General features: G+C 43.8%; 1 pseudogene; it reads right to left on the minus strand.

Annotated features, from left to right (window-relative positions):
- Positions 1–644: 644 nt before the first annotated feature.
- Positions 645–4,774, minus strand: LOC136137343 (PC4 and SFRS1-interacting protein pseudogene; annotated as a pseudogene).
- Positions 4,775–18,480: the final 13,706 nt, after the last annotated feature.

Consider the following 18,480-nt stretch of genomic DNA (forward strand, 5'->3'; position numbering starts at 1 on the left):
ACCACCAGGGAAGTCCCGAGAAATGAACTTCTATCTGCTTTTTTAAAAAAATTATTTATTTATTTATTTATTTATTTTAAAAAAACTCTATTTTAAAATTTTGGTTACAGTTTCATTTTTGTTTTCTTAATAAGTCTACTGTTTAATCTCTCAGGATTAAAAAACAGTTATTAATCTAAAGAACTGAACAACAAAGGAATGTCAAGGGGAAGGGCACAACTGCCCCATTCTCTGGGGGTATAGTAGCTACTCCAGTTTAACACCTAGCTTCAAAACAAAAAGAATTTTTATATTTTCTAAATGAAATAATGTACAACCACCATCTTCATCTGAGCTTATTATAACTTTCAAACACAAAGCTTCATTTTAAGCTTGGTAAAAAACTTTTAACAGGAATGATGGCTGACCTTAGTATGTAGTGTGTGTCTTACAGGAAATGTTTTTTAACAATCATAACACAGTAATAATGCCATTAATGAAGTCCTCAATTTAGAATCTGGAACATTCTTCCGTCAAGGGGTGGGGAGGGGGAAATTCAGTCCAATGAGTCTGTCTCAAGATCTTCCTCTCTTGTTTACTCCACTTGTATTCTCTTTTCAGTAACTGGATTAATGCTTTGAGCCCAAAATGCGCTATATTTTTTATTACTGTAGATTACATGTTGTCTGCTGCTCAGTTTCTATTTGTTCCGCTTGCTTGCGTTTTCTATCTGCTGCTTCTTTCTCATGTTGGCCTTTCAGCATATTCCTTCTATGTGCAGTCTGAAAGTTTCTTCCACCTTTTCTCTTCTTTTCACCTTCTTGATCATCCCGTTTCTCTTCAGAATCAGAGGTTGATGTAAGCCCTGTTTTAGCTAAATTTTTCCTTTTTTTTTTTTTTTTTTGCGGTACGCAGGCTTCTCACTGCTGTGGCCTCTCCCGCCGCGGAGCACAGGCTCCGGATGCGCAGGCTCAGCGGCCATGGCTCACGGGCGCAGGTGCTCCGCGGCATGTGGGATCCTCCCGGACCGGGGTACGAACCCGCGTCCCCTGCACCGGCAGGCGGACTCTCAACCACTGCGACACCAGGGAAGCCCTAAATTTTTCCTTTTTGATTCAACTTCTTTTTCCCCCTTTTTTTTAACCTGGCTCTTTTCTTGGTTATCTTCATCCTTCTGGCCCTGCTCATCCTTTTTAAGCTGCTTTTTAGGTTGTTTTTCCTCTTGCCCCTTTGTCTTACTTCTGTCTTCTTCAGGTACCGTCACTCTCCGAAGGACAGGGGTGTTTTACCATTTTGGGTCTGCCTTTGGTTTTGGAACCTTGACTTCTGCCGCGGCAGGTCGTCCTCTTCTAGGACTCGCTCTTAGATTAACAGGTGCTGTTGCTGTAGTCACCACGCCTGCCTCCTCGGTTTCTACTTGTTTTTCTTCCTTTCTCTTTCTCCCTCTTCTGGCAGCTTTTGGAGTGGTTATGTCAACTGCTTTAGTCACATCCTCGTTGCTGGCTTTTTCTTCATGGTCAGTATCTTCCTTTGAAACACTAGTTTCTTTTTCTTCAGCTTCAACATCAGATGACACATTTGATTGTTTAGTTGATGCCTGTTGACTTGAAAATTTCACTTTCGGATTGTTATCTATCTCCCATAAACCTTCATTAAAGCCTTTTTGTTTATTTGGTTTGCCGTACTTTTCCTTATTTTCTGAGTAAGGAAATATGTCCTTTGGGCCTAAAAAAGCAGTCTCATGAGTTCCAAAAAAGAAAATGGGTAGTTTGTTTGTGGGTGGTTTTGCAGCTCCATCAGGAACTTCATCTACCTGCCGGGGCCGTGGGCGCTGGGGCTGCGGTGGCGGGCCAGCCGCCTCTGCCCACGTCCACGCAAGCCACCTGTGCCACCAGCTGCCGCAGAGGCGTCTCAGCGGCTCAGAATAGCAACCACCACCGACACTGCCGCCGCCGTTGCTGCGCTGCTCCCTATCTGCTTTTAAACCACTGAAATTTGGGGTTTATTAGCCCTTAGCAGCTTAGCTCTTACCCTAACTAATACACCGAGAGAGTCTCCCTTCCTTCCTTCCTTCCCCCCTCCCTCCCTCCCTTCCTTCCTTCCATCCTTCCTAGCTTCTTTGAGCACATTCCAACAGAAGTTTAGGTTGGCTGGTCTGAAAATGAATTCATTTTCTTAGATAAGAGAATAAAAATTTCTTGAGCAACCCGTAAGGTGCCATGCTATGTGTCTGGCCTAAAAAGAGGAATAAACCCCAATTCTTATACTTGGGAATACTTGAGAAACTGATGGTCCAATGAAAGTCTTTTGACTTGGTTTTGTCTCTAGCCAGTCTGGAATTATAGAGCTGTTCAGCGGTTTAGGGACAAGATTTTGCTGAGCTTCGACGAAGCCAGAAAAATGCAGAAATTGGTGTTTTTCTCTTGATATTCTGCAGAAAATCACATTAAGATGAAACTGAACTTTGTCCCCCTCGCCTGACAAATGAGAAGAAGGTATTCCTGTCTCAGTACCTGCAGCCCTGTATTTGATCCAAGTCTCCCCAGAGTAACTGAAATCGTGTTGTTGCCATTTATTTGGGTTCTTACGATGGGCCATACACTCTTGATGTAATTCAACCACTTACTTCTCTCAAGAACGTAACTGATGTTTACAGATGAGGAAATACATTCAGAGAGGATAACTAACTTCTCTGTCACCATGGAGACAGTGGGGGATGGAGGCAAGTTTGAAACCCGTCCTGGTACCCAAAAGCCAGGGCCCCTCCTGAAAGCTCTGTTGCCTTCCATGGGAGCAGCTTTGCACTTAGATTATTCAGAGTCCTGCTTCGGGCTTTTGCTTTTCACGGGAGAAATAACCTCACAGACTCTGGGTCTGCTCCCACTGCCTCCTCAGCCCCAGGCTGGTGCCGAGCCTCTATTACTCAGAAGTACTTATGAAACTCCGTAGTTCTTTACATTCAAGCATCAGCACGTCTGACTTTTGTTTTCAATCCAGAACCTGCCCTGTTTTCACAGAACAAAAATCCAGATTCATTCTGAAAATGAAATGACGGTTGGTCCTTGGAAAACAACCCAGATCCCAGGTCCCCACTTTAGCACAATCGCAAGTCAAGGTTTTCTGGTTGGGTGCTTCCAAGCCCTATCACACTGATAAGGGCTTTCAGACATACCAAAGCAGGGGAAAATGAAAGAGACCCTTTCTTTTTCTTGTTGTTCCAGATCAGATAACACTGCCTGATTAGTTCCTCCACCGTGAATTCACACCGCATGTACCCACACGCCAGCCCTCTGCGAAAAGGCCATCTGCTGTATTGCTTCCTGCACAATAATTCACATTTTGCCTCATGCTTTCCCTTCTCCACCTCTGTTTCCGGCTCCTCCCCCTGAAGTAGCAAAGTGCCTGCAAAGAAAATGTGTCAACAGGTGAAATTTGTAGGAGTTTCTTGGCCCACACAGAAATGTGAACCACAGGTATCCCCAAAGGAGAGATTTTCTTACCCAGACACTTACCCTCTTGAATATGCCCTGATTCTATTCACATGTGGGTTCTCTAGAGACACCAGTTATCTCTTGGATGGAATCAGAGTGTGGAGCTCCCGTTTGGGAAGAGTGGCTTTGATGAAGGCCAGTTGGGATTATTTAGTTGCGGTTACAGAAAAGCCCAACCCAAACTGGCTTCGTCCAAAAGGGAATTTATTGACTCAAAAGCTGAAAGAGGATGCTACCTACAGACAGGACTCAATTCAGGGCTCAGGCTTACCGTTGGCACCTGCCAACTTTTAAGAACTTTATTCCTTTGTTCTGCCTTCCACGGCATTGACTTTAGCCTTGGGTTTTATGGGTACCAGAAAGGTCCCTGCTAACCCACTCATTCTCTTACGTTTTAGGTCAGAGGTTATGAGTGAGAGTCTCTTCCCCAGAAGGTGCAGTGAAAATGTCATTGCATTTCATTGACTCTGACTAGGTCACATATGATCCACGAAGATCAAAGGATGGGGAAGTGAGATATGCTGATGGCATAGGCCTTGGTCACAAGCTCCACTCCTGGGGCTCGGTGTGGAGTCCGCTTTAATGGGACTGCATGGAAATCGGGTACAGTCACCAGGAGGACTCCGGCACTGTTCCCTGCAGTGTGTGTTGCCTTATAAGAAACGGTGCATAAGCGTCACATAATGTTTTGTGTCCACTGCATAAGCCAGCTCCATACCTTGAAAATAGCCAGCATCTGCTTATGTAAAATAACAATTTACGGGCTTCCCTGGTGGCGCAGCGGTTGAGAGTCCACCTACCGATGCAGGGGACACGGGTTCGTGCCCCGGTCCGGGAAGATCCCACCTGCCGCGGAGCGGCTGGGCCCGTGAGCCATGGCCGCTGAGCCTGCGCGTCCGGAGCCTGTGCTCCGCAACGGGAGGGGCCACAACAGTGAGAGGCCCGCGTACCGCAAATAAATAAATAAATAAATATAAATAAAATAAAATAAGAATTTACACCCAAAGCCAAGCTGATTGGAGAAAAGGTTACTTACTGGTTTAAATTTCAGGAGTCAGGCTAGTTTGCCAAAATTCTGATGCAAGTGGGTCAGTATAGACAACACTCAAAAATTCCTCAACGTCTACATCAGGACTGCCTTATATTCTTTAAAGCATGAAGAGCCTCCACTGGTTCGGTATTGAAGACTGTGGCAATGAGCCTTTCTTATCGGTTTCATTGAGTTTTTGTTTTCTAAGAAGACTCTGATATTTTAGCGTATCTGTGGGGAGGAAGGTGATCTCCGCGTCTTACTCTTCCGCCATCTTCCCCTCGTTCCGACTCTGATACTTTCGTTATAAAGACCTCTGTAGCCTGATCAGGCTGCTTCTGGAGGGAGTGGAAGAGTTTATGGCAGAAACGTGGGAGGTTGTTGGAAGTATGTTGACTATATTATGATACACGCAGCAAAAGGTGTTCTCCTGTAATGCTCTTTCTTCCAGTCATTCGGCTTCCTCATACGTCTTTCTAAAGAAACATCTGGAATTAGGTGATTCATTCTTCTTGTCAGCTCTCAACGTTCAATATTCATCCTTTTAGCCACTGAACAATTGTTATTGGTTATGAACCTCCTTTCTTCAAACACTTCATTGTTGATGTGCATCAGACCCTCTCTGAGCACGTCACATGCATTATTTCATTTATGCTTCGTAACTACTGTATGACATAGGGACTATTATTATTCAAATTGTATGGAAGGTGAAACAGATCTAGAAGAGGTTAAATATCTTGCCCAAGGTCACACCGTTGGAGCCAAAGATTTTAAAACCATAGTATGCAAATAAAACAAAGATTTTGCCCTTGCTGCCACCAAGGTAGGGCACAGGAAGACAGACCTATAAATAAACAAGTGCATTTAATGTTGTGTTTGCTGTGATAATGAGCTACACAAGGGAAAGTGGGAGAGAGAGAGAGAGAGAGAGAGAGGGAGAGAAAGCAGTCATTTCTGTGGCCAGGGCTGAAAGATTTGAAATGGGTGTTGGGAAACGTTCCCTAGAGGAGGCTAAGCTGAAGTGCATAATGGTTTCCAGCTAGAAGGTGGGGGATGAGAAGAGCATCCCAGAGATCAGAACCCATGCAGGCAAAACACAGATGCATGATGGGGAAACACAAGCTATCTGGCCTGGGTGGAGCCTGGGGTTCAGGAAGGACAGACATAGGAGCTGCCAAGCGGGACCCAGTCCATGAAGGGCCTGGTTGGGATTTGGTCAGGAGAGAATGGGAAACTGTTGAAGGACTTTAAGAAAAAGGTGACAGTTATTCATACCTAGTTTTTTTTTTTTTTTCTATTTTCTAAATTCCCAAGCTTAAATCTTTTTTTTGGGGGGGGTGATTTTTTATTGTGTAAAATAAACATAACAAAACTTACCATTTTAATTGTATAATTCAGTGACATTGAGTACATTCACAACATTGTACAACCATCTCCACTATCCATTTCTAGAAATTTTTCATTATCCCAGAGGGAAACTCTGTACCCATTGAACAATCATTCCCCCATTTTCCCGACGACCCGCTGGATCAATGGAAGTTGTGCTGAAAAACGAGGAAATAAGCATATAGGTCCTCGATGTACGTTAGCACAAAGAACACTGCGATTTGTGCTTTTTTAAAAGGAAAAGCATCAATGACGCTGCATTTTGGGCTGAGAGTTCACGCAGTGTCTGGGGTGAGCTGTTCCTGCCAAATCAGCCAGACAACGGCGATTGTTCCGTTACCACCAAGATGTCCCTCTGCGGTTTCTTATAAAGAAAGGCAGTGGGTGCCCCACGGGGCTGTCATGACTAAAACTGCTGGTGAATACCCCATGGCATCAGGTTAGCCAGCAAACACACATTGGGCACCTGCTGTGTGCACGGTGGTCAGGAGTCGGGTGCCGTGAACAGAGGGGAGTAGGCAGCAATCCACAGCTTTCGAAGGAATCATAATGTAGTCGGGGAGAAGGACGAGGACACGTCAGCCCGTGACCTCAGGTGGGGTGGAACCACCTGACCTGTGCTGATTTACCTTTTCACTGCACTCGGTAGAGCTCTTTACAGCACTGAGCACGTTGTCATTTTACATCAGTTTGACCCTCTTCTTGTCGTAACCATCAGACTGTTCACCCCATAATGGCAGATGCTTCATCTATTTTTGTTCAGTATTGTCTCTTCGGAATCTAGCGTCGTTCTTGGCATGTAGAATGTGCTCAACAAATGCATATTGAATAAATGGTTGCTATAATTATATATACGTGTTTCTATACACGCATACATACATATATAATACACATATATGTGCATACCTACATACATATACACACATATATTAATGCTACAACACATTGTATATGTATACTTTCACCGAACATATAAATATATATACATTCAAGGTATGGATATATATGTACAAGTCATATTTTTGACAAAAATAACTATCATTTATTGAGCACTTTAATTTTTATAAACAGAAACTTTTTTCAGTGTTTTACATATATCATTTTATTTAATTGTCACAAGAGTCCTATGAGGATTAATTAGCTTGTTTACTTTTCCCAAAAGAGGCAAAGGAAGCACAGAGAAGTTAAGAAACTTTCCGAAGGCCACACTATTTCAGTTAGTATCAAGCCATATGTTTTGAAAGCACAAGCAAAAAATTGACAATAATCCATTTTTTTAAAAAGCTCCCACTTTGGAATCAATAGCTTCTTCCAGGCCTCAGCGCTGTTTAAATATGGCCGAGACCCTGCGGCTGCACGGCTCCACGAGCTGGGTATGCTAACTGCACGTCTGGCACCCGCAGCAGGGGGCGCCGAGCTGGGTTTGTGGTCCCCAGTAAGAGGTCACTATGAGGCCTCCAATGCACCCAGGCAGACCCACAGTCTCCCTCCGCAGTCTAATTAGTTAGAAGACTATTTATAGACCTCAGCGCTCCTCTCAAGACAGACTCACTCTCAGTTCCTACGCCCCCTGCTCTCAGCAGACAACTTCACCTCGTGAGTCATTGAGAAAATTGAGGGCATGCGCGTGCTTTCTGGTAACTTCCCACCCTCTACCTACAATTTACCTACACCCACGTCCGTCCTCCCAGCCTGCTCTCCAGCCGGCAAAGGTAAGGTGGCTTCCTCCCAGCCGTGTAAGCCTCTCCCAGGGTCCGTGTCCTACCCCCGCCCTTCTGGGTTCATCTCTCATCCCTTCCCATCCCAGGAGGCTCTCCAATCTTTAGGTCCATTTCCACGACGATGCCCCCTCTGCCTGGGAAGAGGCTGCGCTCTCACCGCCTTCCCGGATTCCTGCAGCGGCCTCCTAACCTGCCCTGCGTTTCCATTTTGCCTCTTCTGCAGCGCAGTTACATGGAATCTTTGAAAATGCAGGGTCACAGGCAATCCCCAGCGCACTAGCTCCAACTCATCTACGCCTCACTATTTCCAGGAATCGTATCAGGATATGAGTAACTAAGGGTGATATTAAAGCCTCTCTACTTTTCCCTTCCTTCCCTCCCTCCCTTTGAAAGTAAGTCATTTGCATACATGAGTAGTTATTAATAGTAACACAGCCCTCCGGGTGCACCTTACGGCGGACTTCTTGACTCAGTCACCAGGCTTCGGCTCAAGCGCCTCTCACGCACCTCCACGTCATCCCTGCCGCTCCCTGGCTCTGCTCCCAGCACCCCTAGAACAGCAGGGTCACTGGGACCTCCTCGCTGCCACTGATCTTTGTTCAGTCTTTACATCCGGCTTTTGACAGCGTCCACCCTGCTTGTTTTCAGACTTCCCCGTACGCTCCCCGTTTCCCTCACAGCGCTGGCGTGGTTCCTTTTTCCTCCGTGGATGCCTCTTGCTCGGCCTGACCCTTGAAGGCCGTGTCCACGGGGTTCTGAGCAGAACCTCCCTGTCCTAGCTCTCTGAGCTTTCTGTAGGTGGCTTTACCCCCTGGCATATTTTGTGTGCATTCCTTATGCATGTTACCCTTATCATTTTAGTTTCATTCGCTAGGTCTTTGAGAGCTTTAGCTGATCATTGTTGAGGTTTGCTTACTAGGATGTAGGTATTGATCCAAGAAGAATTATAGCTTGATTCTTCTAAAATCCTTTTTTTTTTTTTTTTTGCGGCAGGCGGGCCTCTCACTTTTATGGCCTCTCCCATTCTACAGTGTCAGTGTTTGTGTTTAACTTCATGGAAAAACCATCATGCCAATATCATGTCCTCCTTCAGCCTGTTGAAAGAGAGCCCCTATGAGGACATGTACACTCGTCAGGGGAGTTGTCCAGGTGTTGGGCTCCCTCAGGTGCCAGTAATGCCATTTGCTTCTCTCCAGTCTCCAAAACTCCAAAGCCCAGAGTGACAGATGCCCCCCACCCACTGTTCCACTGACTGCACACCCCGAATCACCCCCTACTTCCCTGCCTTGTTCTTTGGTTTCCTCAGTTTTGCCCACTGCCCTCAACGCCCAGCTGGAGATACTTCCATTAAGATTCTATCCTTTAAGGACTGCCTCCCTCCTTCATGAATTTCTTCTTTGGTAATCTTACCGACTCCCATGACTGCAACTCTCAACTGTGGGGATGAATTCCAGACCTATGTCCCTAATGGAAAATACTAAATATAAAGTATTTCTTTGATAGTTTCTCAAGTGCCTCTACTATTTCTTTTGGTTTAAGATGTTTTAATGATTATGTTTTAATTTGCCGAGGTTATATATTTTAATGACCCACGTTGACTGAATATTTGGTATGGTAGGTGCTCTTATAAACATACATATAAAATAAACTGTACTTAATGTAGTCAGGTTATCTAATTCACTTAAAAAAAGAGAAAAACCCAGAAAGACACATCCAAAATTGTGGCAAGTTACATTAGCAAAAACTTGATTTAGAGTATTAAAGTTTAGAATGGAAATTTAAACACAGCTAATGGGACCATGGTCCATCCATTGCTTCCCATATATAGCACCAAAGGGGTTTTGAATATGGTGCCCCTGCAATAAATGAAATCACATTTCTCAGCTCACATATTAGCATAAAATAAAATAATACCATGCACTATATGTTTGCTAATAAACATTTTATCTTCCAAAGAGAACTGTTAAGCTACCGTCTTTAGGTCAATCTCTGAAACCTCTAGGAAAATCAAGCTTAGTGAAAAGGAATAATAAACTACAAAGTGAAATGATAAGGTTTTCCTTTATGGAAGTCTATATATTTTTGGTATTTGGCTCTCATTTTTAACTGATGATATTATATTGATAATATGTTTTTATTGATAATATATTAATAATATTATATTTTGGTATTTGGCTATCTTTTTTATTGATAATTTTATATTAGTTTTTAGCATTTCCTCTGAGTTGCATTCCTTTCATCTGATTTTTATATTTATTATATTTGTGGTGGTAGTGGAGGTGGGGTGGATAATAATAGTTGCCTTGTAGGTTTGTTTGTAAAAACAAATATGCATTTAAAGTGCCTGGCACTTAGTAGGCATTTACCAAGTGTTAAATGAATAAATACTGGGTGTTCAGACAAAGGAACTATTATTCCCAGCTTGGCTCAACAAAGAGAGCTCCTATCGGGCTGTTTGATCTATGAGAATGGGGGGGGGCAACTTTTGAAACAGAAAATCACATCCTCCCTTTAAAAATGCTCTTCTATGTCTTTTTCCTCTTGTTCAAGTGGGCACACGTGGTTTCTATGATCACGCTGTAGTCCTTACTTACACCTCTTCCAAAGTAAGCACTTAATCAATGGCCCAGCTCGTGGGGAAGGATTCTCAAGTACTTAAGGAACGGGAGGCACCACCAACTGCTCAAGCAGCATGGCATGGATTGATGGATTGATGCCAGACGGCGGCAGGTGGCTGTTTTCACATAGCAGCCCCAGGCAAATGAAAGAGGTGTGTGCAGACCATTCTCCCCAGAGGGTGTTCCTTTCTCTACAGCTGAAAGGGCAATGAATTGATCCAAAACAGGACCAACAGTTTGAAAGAATTATGACAGATCACTCAAGCACCCTTAAGTTTATCTGGATCAAGACGCGTAAGCACCCTCCAGTGTTGGCAAGGTGTGACCCCTGTAGAGGCTGAAAGAGGGGGAGCTGAGCTAACAGGACCATCACATTCCTTAGATGCATGAAATAGATCCAAATTAAAAGGAAATAACGTTTGCACTGGTCACATCTTTCTAACCTTAAACTATGATTGAAACTACTCTAAGTATGATGCAAACAAAAGTATCTCCCAGGTTATAAACACCTAATTTTTGATGGCCCATAAATATCAATGATTGGTTGGGTACTAGTTTCCCTCAAATATCCTTGCTCCCCTCTTCACACATGCTCTTCTCAGAAAACACCCAGGGTGTCCTGGGCCACTGACTCACCATTGCCGCCTTGATTACAAATGGAGCATGGTGGACTCAGTGGCTTGGACAACAATGCTTCCTTCCCCTCCCTCTTTTTACAGCTCAGTCAATTCAAGCTTGGTTAAACCTGCTCTCATATCCTATTTAACTTCCTTCTTTCCCTAAATCTTCCAATTCCTGCCAAATTAGATAAGAAAAAAGTTTAATGTTAGATTTTCTACCAAGAGTTTGAGGCTATGGAATTAAACAAGGAATAGTACTGTGTCTGGCCCTAACTGAGTTTAATATCTATCGTAGAAAATCATTTCTCTCTATGGACATCTATCTATCTATATACTCAACATGAAATGAAACAAAGTGGGGTAACGCTGATCTGACTCAAAAGAAAGTTATCATAAGGAAAAGTCAGTTTTACACATTTCTTTCATTTATTTTTTCTCTCTCTCTTCCTCCACCTCTCTCTCTCTCTCTCTCTTTTTTTTGCACCATTTTACAGCATCTGGTCTGTTGATACGCTTTTGCCTTATTTATATGACTCTGTTCTATTTTCTAGTTACACACTGGGATGGAAAATGCGTGCATGCTGGGTGGCGGCCTCTTTGTCTCCCATTTGCCTTTTCCCGTTCCCTGTGAAATGAGATATCCACAAGAAAGGGCTAAAATCACAGCACGTGTTAGCGAATGCACAGAGTGGCCTGTAATCTCGCTCTCCTTCTGTGCTTCCATTTCCTGACTACGGAACATATCAGCGAGCGTTTTTTTCTGCAGCGCTGGCAGGATCAAAAGTCAGGCAGAGACGGCCCAGGTTCCATTTCTATTACGAAATAATCGTCGTATCTGCATGATAATACACACATATATGCCTGCGGAATTATCTGCCTCCTAAGCATCCATTCACGCCCCGGAGAAGATGACGAACGTGCCAGATGCGTCCCGGTCGCGGTGAGCGCACGAGACGGGCAGAGCAGGGCAGCTCGCCAGCTGTTTGGGTGGCTCTGTCAGCAGAATGCGTCATCTCAGCGACTCCTGCCGTACCAGCCCTGATACCAGGTCTAACCGTCCCGCTGGAAGAAGGCCAGAGGCCCTCCACTAAGATTTAGGCCCATTTTTCATCTTCTGGCAACAGTGCATTTCCTCTCTTACACCCTCACCCAGCCAGGCCATTACTGTGTCTCCCCAGGAGTGCTACGGAGTGCTGTTCTGCGGCTAGGGCTCCTGTTTTATACTTTACATTTGGTCCTTGAAATATTTACCAAAACGTGTTACTGGCCTCGGGCCAGGTCTTAGCCTAGAAACCAGATAATCTACTTTCCCCAGAATGAATAGCATTCAGCTATTCCTGAGCTCCCGAAAGCCAGCAAGCCCTCCAAAATTAAACACTCGCAAAGCTTTTTGCCAGCAAACCGGGGTTTGAAATCGGCGCGGGAAGGGGAGGGGAATGAGAGGAAACGCTCCGCTCTGGGGCGAGCAGTGTGCACGTTCTCGCTCCCCCGTGCAGCAGCGGGCAGAGCACCGGCGGCCTCAGTGGACCCCAGACCACGCCGGAGCCACGTGACGAGGCCCGGGGTGGCGGGTGGCTAGGAGTCTGCGCGGCTGGCGTTGCCAGGCAGTGGCCAGCGCGGGCGCTGGGCCCCTCCTTCAGCAGCCTTTGTGTCCTTGCGCTAGACTGAGCTGCCTTAGACTCGGGATCAGACCGCCCCCGCTGTCCTATTGTCTTAACAAGCAGTGCTGGGGTCGGGTCAGGGGAGCCGAGGGGAGTGCTGATCTGAAGTTTTCCATAGAACCCCCATCCGGGCTTTCCCGGGATGGATCCCAGACAGCATCGTGCCCAGTCTACCTGACGGGGCTGCTTGTCTAAGGGGCGCACCAGGCAGCTGATAAAAGAAGCTGCGTGGTACAGGAAGGAGGGAGGTGTGTTTGTTTTGCATTCTGCAGTGTGGCTTATGTTAACTGTCTGGGGGACCAAGGCACGCACACCACAGTTGCTCCCTTGTGCTGTGTCATGAGGCCCAAATGATGAATTTTTTTCGCTAACTTGGCCTGATTTGGATTAGGACACCTGGGTGTGTGTTTGTGTGTTTCTCTGCCACCTCTGGCGGTCGGCTCAGGGCAGGGGACCAGGCCATGGCGAGAGGCAGTGTCTTGGTCAGAGACTGGAAATTTCTAGTTTCAGCTTATATCTGTTTTTATGGCCATTTTGATTTGCGTTACTGGCTGGGCTTTCTACGAGCCTGAAATGCATGCAACCCGTCAGTGAAACCTCAGAAAGATTGAATCTAATTCATTCTGAAACTGGTTGTATTTTTCACTCTAACAATAAATCTAACAAATTCAAGGACACTTTCTGAATTCAAGAATTTTCCTTCCCTCTTTTTTGATGTTGGTCAACGAAACCCACCATTGTAGAGACCTCAGGCATTTTTATGTATATTGGGCCATTCCTTCTATCTTAGTTTGCTAACCGTATTGGGCTAATGTTCCCCCAAATGTTTCCCAAAGAATTGGACATCATTGGGTCAAACGAGTTGTCTAGAGGCACACCTCGCTTTACTGCACTTCGCAGATACTGCCTTTTTACAAGTTCAATGTTTGTGGCAACTTTGAGTAGGACAAAGTCTATAGGTGCCCGTTCTCCAAGGGTGTTGGCTTACTATGTGTCTGTGTCACATTTTGATAATTCGCAAAATATTTCAAAACTTTTCATTATGTTTGTGATGGTGATCAGTGATCTTGGATGTTATTACTACAAATCTCTGAAGGCTCAGGTAATGGTTAGCATTTTTTAGCAATAAAGTATTTTTAAACTAAAGTATGTACATTATCTTTTTTAGACATAATGTTATTGCACACTTAGTAGACCATAGGGTAATGTAAACGTAACTTTTATATGCACTGGAAACCAACAGATTCAGGAGACTCACTTTCTTGCCATATTTGCTTTATTGTGGTGGTCTGGAACTGAACCTGCAATATCTCTGGGATATGCCTGTAAATGCATTTTTCTCATTAAATTCCAATTTTTCCAAAACCAGTACCTTATTATATGATAAACATTAAACGTTGAGATGAACAGCTGCAAATGCAAATTAGCCCAGTTAGGGGATGTTTACGTTTAGAATTGTATGAAAACAACATCTGTGAAGGTTGAGGAAAAAGTAGGTAAGAATAATTGACCTAAGATCAAAAGCATGCCAAAGACTAAAGCATTATTTCTCTGAAAGAAGTTATTTGGAAAAACTCAAAACATCTGGTTTATATTAGAAAATATAAGCGTAGAAAGAGTAGCGGTCTTTGAGACATCAACTTTTATATTTCTGGAATTTTATAATCGCTCTGTCCCTATTTCTTTAAAAATAAAATGAAACTTCTGTTTTACTGTTTATGTTTGTTTCAGCTGGGGAGGGGCAGTGGCGTGAGGCTGGCAGGGGGTGGTCATGCCACCGATGATATTAAAGGAGACCCATGTGATTGCTTTCTTTACTTTTCATATCTCAAGTCCCTGGCTGTTCAATTTAGTTCCTGAGGTGCTGACAGCTGGTAATACGCTAAACTGCAAGCCACCTTCCCCAAGTTATTGATATTTCCTAACTGAGGTTTAATGGTGTGACTTGGCTTAGGTGAAAACGTGCCAAGGTCTTGGGTCTCCTGTGTTTCATCCAGGTTTGTTATAGTTCCAGAAACATACTGCCAGGGGCTAGAAACCACGGTGCTGCCTGGTCCTTGCAAGGCAAATGGATATCAATTACCTATTGCTTGCAGAATACCTCTACACAGACCAACAAAGGGACCCAGCAGTGATTCTTTCTTTTGGGCTGTTTATTTGTCCTGTTGACAGAAGCTGGTGAGTCTAAGAGATTGAAAATATCCAATCTGCAAAATGAACAGTGCTTACATTATAGAAGATCGTTCTAATTTATTTTAGCAAAAAGCCATTAGGAAAAGGAAAAAAAAGTCAGTGTATCTGGTACCAGATAGTAGTGATGGTTGCACGACAATGTGAAGGTACTAAATGTCACTAATTGTGAATTTCATGTTATGTGTATTTTACCAAAATAAAAATGAGAGTCAATAGAAAAAGTTTATCTTACTCTAGTGACCGAGAATGTTAATGTTGACTATCATTGTAGCTATGTGATTTCCAATGAGGTGGCGGGAACAGCAAGGGTGTAATATTCCAAGCCTGGAGTTGTTTATTGCTGGCACTAACTTTTATCAATGGCAAGTGGCAGATGATTTGAATATTCTTCTTAGTATAGTAGTTTCTTAGCAATGAGGCTTTAACAGTTGTGGTGATCACTGTCTGTAAGAAAAACAGCATAAGGTCTATAATTTATAGTCATTTGTCATTTGGGGGAGATAAAAAAAACCAACAACACAAGTTGCCAGGCTCATTGGCTGCCAGTATCCCTCCTGGTTACCTGCTCCCAGCACACGTATAGTAACGTTCATGACGTGATTCAAAACTTTGTTCCTTTGAATGAAACGGTCATTAAGTAAGAGAAAAAGTTAAGTAAAGATAGAAAATGTAGTTAATCCACGGAGAGTTGGTCAACACGTAGCTGTCGACAGAGACGCCATGAAGGAGGAATTAAGAGGTAGATGAACATTTCTGAGTTCTACCATTTGGGATTCATCTGGTTCCCAGTCCTTCTTCCCCTTGTGAATATCAGGGATATCGTAGCATCTATTTTATCCAATACATCAGAACCATAACGAATGAGCTGAAAACCACGGATTGCCTTCCTAAAATAACATGGTTTCATTTAAATTAAAGATATGTTTGTGGAGCGTGTACTGTCTGCAAAGCATTGTGTTAGATATTATGGGAGAATATGGAGATGAGTATGGCACAGACTCTGTCCTCAGAAGACTAGAAATATCATAAAAAAGACAGGTGCCCGAAGGACAATCACACTCTAATAAAAGCGAGTATTAAATGCTGAAAGTGAAAGTGGCCTGGAGATTCACAAAGGAGAGAGAAAGTACGGCAAGAGCTAGCTATTTTTTGTGAAGTTGTGGTGTGTGTGTTTGGTCCTTTTATAAAGGAGGTGGTTTGGGAAGAATGGGTAAGAATTTAGCTAACTGAGAAAGCATTTTAGGTGGCAGAATTGAAATAAGGCCAAGGCACAGAATAGGAAATGCCCAGGTGTTGGGAAAATGCTATAATTTTAGTTTGGCTGGAAGTAGGTTGTCTGTAGGAGATCAGTAAGAGTTAAGATTAGAAATGTAGATTGGTCCTAAATGTCAGGACGAGGCATGTTGTATTTAATCCAGAAAGCACTGGGAAGACACTGACAGTTTCTGAGGAGGCAGTGAAATGATCCAAGTCATGCTTCACTGATAGTGGGGACGGAACTGGGATGGTTTGGGAAGAGACCTGCAGGGTGGAAGCTGGTAGAATGCCCTGTGAAGAAGAGAGAACAGAAGGAGTGGGGACCTGGGCCAGGCTGGTGGCAACAGGGAAAAAAAGAGAAGAGGCAGAATCTACATTTGATTTGGCAGCTAATCGGGTACAGGTGGATTAAAGAGAGTTCTGGAAAGATGGCAACTTGAGTGTGTCCAGGCTTCCTGGCCTGAGCCAAGGCTTGCAGAAGCCAGCAGGCACGCCAGGCTGGAGGGTGTGAGGACGGCCCCATCCCTGGCGGATTCCGAGGTTGATGGAGGATTTCTCCTCTGTGTGCTTGACAAGAGCCTGGGATCAGTGGGAAGAGCCTACGTGAGGCAAATAGAGTAAATTGTATCTTGGTCTGCAGAGATAAGGGTGTCTTGTTGTTGGTATAAACAAAAGGGAGGACTTCCAGCTTTCAGGCTGGCTTGTAAAAAGTTTGGAAGTCATTACTCCCATCTTCACAGCAAGAGAAAGACTTAAGAAACTGAAAAGCAGCAACTCTTATTAGATCCATCAGAGACCGAGGTCACAGGGCAAACCACTGCCCCCCCAATTAGAGATACAGATAGGCAGATACAGAGAATCACAGTTTATTGGAGTAGAGGTACCAGAGCAGAAACCTCCATGGGAATCAGCACCAGGTTCCTTTTACCCAGTACATCATACCCAGCTTTCAGCAAAAAATTACAAGACATACCAAAAGACATGAAGCAGAGTTTGAGGAGACAGAGAAAGCATCAGAACCAGTCTCAGATACGGCAGAGACATTGGAATTATCAGACTGGGAATTTAAAACAGCTATGATTAATAGGCTAAGGGCTCTAATTCAAAAAGTGGACAACGTGCAAGAAGAGATGGATAATATAAACTGGGATATGGAAACTCTAAGAACCAAAAGGAAGGCTAGTGATAAAAAAACCTCTGTATGGGGCTTCCCTGGTGGCGCAGTGGTTGGGAGTCCGCCTGCTGATGCGGGGGACACGGGTTCGGTCCCTGGTCTGGGAGGATCCCACATGCCACGGAGCAACTAGGCCCGTGAGCCACAACTACTAAGCCTGAGCGTCTGGAGCCTGTGCTCTGCAACAAGAGAGGCCGCGACAGTGAGAGGCCGCGTACCGCAAAAAAAAAAAAAAAAAAAAAATCATTCATGTTTGTCTGAAATTCTGGTCACTTTTTGCACAAGTATATCCCGAATATTGCACTTAACTTATACTAAAAGAATATTTATTGTTTATCTGAAACTAAAATTTAACTGGGTGTCCTCTGTTTTATCTAGTAAAGCTATCCTAGACCATAATCCAAAGCAATATTTCTTGAACAGCTAAATAAGATTATTTATTATTAAGATTATTCAGGAAAAGGGCTATATTTTTCAAGTTAGCAATTCAAAATATTATTCAAATATAGCACCTATTTTTTAAGCAGCAAACACCTTCTAGAATTTTTAATTCCTATGCCCTTTTAATTATTTAAATATTTCCATATTTTCAAGACCTTGATCCTGCCTTCCATGGTTATTTTCTAGACTGTCAGCTCCAAGGTTGTCAGGGAAGTGCTGTAATCATAACAGTAAAAGCAAATTATATTTGCGTGGTGTTTTAACTTCTGTATCCATCTAACACTCACCAGAGTGAAGCAGGTAATATGCCCATTTCATAAATGAGGTCCAAAGTTATCGTGTGCTCATTGATGGTTGCTGTGTTAGCACGCTGCTATTGAAAAGAAGCAGTATAAGGTCAAGGGCTAATCTAACAAGGACAGACTGACCACGAGCCCAAAGTGCCGACCACAAGGAAGCCAGGTCTGAGAGTCAAAAGCAAAGGAAGGCAGGTGGGTTTTGTAATCGATCTCAAGGCGGCTCCCTTCCATGTGAGAAGTGAAATATTTGATAACACTTGTCAAAAGATGTTAAATTAGAATATTTGCCTCAGACACTAATATCTAAAGACAGCAAATGCCAAAGTGAGTTGAGAAAGACACCCAAGATTGCTTTTTAAGGAAACCACCAAGAAAGAGTTACATGACTCTTCGGTTCCTCACCCAAATCATGCATATAAAAGAGATTAGACATTTGGAGGAAGTTTTGAACTTGATTTCCTTGGTGAAAGCTATTCTGTGGCTTTTTCACCCCACCCCTCATGGAGATGGAGGGCTAGGTAGGGGTGGAGTGTGTCATCCCTGAGGCTCAGGGTGACCGCCTTCCCTGTCTTTATTGTTTGACCTCCACCCTCCAGCCCCGGAAATTGAG

Source organism: Phocoena phocoena, chromosome 17 (assembly GCF_963924675.1).
Source record: "Phocoena phocoena chromosome 17, mPhoPho1.1, whole genome shotgun sequence".
Lineage (NCBI taxonomy): Eukaryota > Metazoa > Chordata > Mammalia > Artiodactyla > Phocoenidae > Phocoena > Phocoena phocoena.